Genomic DNA, 2,452 nt, shown 5'->3' on the forward strand with positions numbered 1-2,452 from the left:
ATACCATAAGCCATAATCACATGTTCCCTTAATATATCTAATAATGCGTTTAACGGCTGATAGATGGGATTCTTTTGGGTGAGATTGAAATCTTGAACATACACCCACACTTTGAACTATATCCGGTCTAGAGGAGGTAAGATACATTAATGAACCAATCATTCCCCTATATCGTGTTTCATCCACATCTTTGCCATTATCATCTTTTTCAAGTTTATTGTTTGGATGCATTGGTGTTCCCATTGGTTTGGAATTTTCTAAGCCAAATTTCTTTATCAATTCTTTTACATACTTGCCTTGGTGAATAAAGGTACCACTAGGAGTTTGTTTAATTTGGAGGCCAAGAAAGAAAGTTAGCTCTCCCATTAAACTCATTTCAAACTCAGTAGTCATGAGTTTTCCAAACTCTTCACACAAGGACTCATTGGCCGATCCAAACACAATATCATCCACATAAACTTGAACAAGAAGAATATCATCATTAGAAACTTTAATGAACAATGTAGTGTCGGTGGTTCCCCTTTGAAAATGATTTTCTAATAGAAAGGCACTAAGCCTTTCATACCAAGCTCTTGGAGCTTGCCTAAGGCCATAAAGGGCCTTTGAGAGTTTAAAAACATGAGTTGGAAAATCTTTATGTTCAAAACCGGGGGTTGAGCCACATACACTTCTCTATCAATAAAGCCATTAAGGAAAGCACATTTGACATCCATTTGAAACATTTTGAAACCTTTATGGGCAGCATAGGCAAGAAGCAACCTAATTGCTTCCATTCTAGCTACCGGAGCAAAAGACTCATCAAAATCTATTCCCTCTTTTTGATCGTAACCTTGGGCCACTAATCTAGCCTTGTTACGAACAACTTGTCCATCCTCACCAAGTTTATTTTTGAATACCCACTTAGTACCCGTTACCTTTTTACCATCCGGATGAGGTACTAATGTCCAAACCTCATTCTTGTCAAATTGAGCAAGCTCCTCTTGCATGGCCTTGACCCATGATGGATCTTCAAGAGCTTGTTTGACATTGTTGGGCTCCATTTGTGACAAAAGAGCAAAGTTGCTAGGTTTGGTTTGCCTTTTGGTGGAGGATCTTGTTGTTATACCTTGAGAGGGATCACCAATGATGAAGTCATGAGGATAACCCCTCATAGACTTCCATTCCCTAGGCTTTCGGACAGGTGTAGAGCTTTGATGAACTTCTGGTGGTCTCACTGTTTCAGTTAGTCGTGCCTGCTCAGGAGACAAAATGGAAATGTCTCCTCCAATCTAACGAGACAAAACTGGGCTGACAGATTCTTCATTTTGCACAGATTTGGGAATTTCTTTACTTGTTCCATCTTCTTCACAATCTGAATCATTATCCTTTACAGTATTGGGAATTAAGTTAGAATCACAAAAAGTAACATGTATGGATTCCTCTATGGTTCTATATTCTTTGAAATAAACTCTATAGGCCTTGCTTGTGGTGGAATATCCAACAAACATTCCTTCATAGGATTTTGGATCAAATTTTCCAAGGTTTTCCTTATTATTAAGAACAAAGCATTTGCATCCAAAAACATGGAAGTACTTAAGATTTGGAGGGGTTCCTTTCCATAGCTCATAAGGGATTTTCTTTAACCCTTTTCTAATGATTGTTCTATTCAAAACATAACATGCTGTGTTCACAGCTTCAGCCCATAAAAATTTAGAAATCTCATTCTCACATAGCATAACCCTAGTCATTTCTTGAAGGCTTCGATTCCTTCTTTCAACCACCCCATTTTGTTGGGGGGTTCTAGGGCATGAAAAAGTATGAGAAATCCCTAAGTCATCACAGAATTTTTCAAAGTCTTGATTTTCAAATTCTCTTCCGTGATCACTTCTCAAATGGGCAATTTTCAAATCTTTTTCATTTTGAATTTTCTTGCAAAGGGTGGAGAAGGCATAAAATGCATCATTCTTATAAGCAAGGAAAAGTACCCAACCAAATCTAGAGTAATCATCTACCACCACAAGACTATAGTGTTTACCTCCTAAACTTTGATTCTAGTAGGACCAAAAAGATCAATATGTAATATTTCCAATGGCCTTTTGGTTGAGATTCCATCTTTTGATTTAAAAGAGGATTTCACTTGTTTGCCCAATTGGCAAGCATCACAAGTAAGATCCTTATCAAACTTGATGTTTGAAATTCCTCTAACCAAATTCTTTTTGACTAGCTTAGAAATTTGGTACATGCTAGCATGACCCAGCTTTCTATGCCAAAGCCATTTTTCAGATTCAAGGGAGGTAAAGCATGTTACATTTTGTTCCTTTAAATCCTCAAGAGTTAATCCATACACATTGTTGCATCTTTTAGCTTCAAATAGAACATCCCCAGTTTTCTCACAAACAACTAAGCAAACAAACTTCTTAAAAATAACTTCAAAACTCAAATCACATAATTGACTAACACTAAGTAAATTATG

Source organism: Arachis stenosperma, chromosome 1, assembly GCF_014773155.1.
Source record: "Arachis stenosperma cultivar V10309 chromosome 1, arast.V10309.gnm1.PFL2, whole genome shotgun sequence".
NCBI classification, from domain to species: Eukaryota; Viridiplantae; Streptophyta; class Magnoliopsida; order Fabales; family Fabaceae; genus Arachis; species Arachis stenosperma.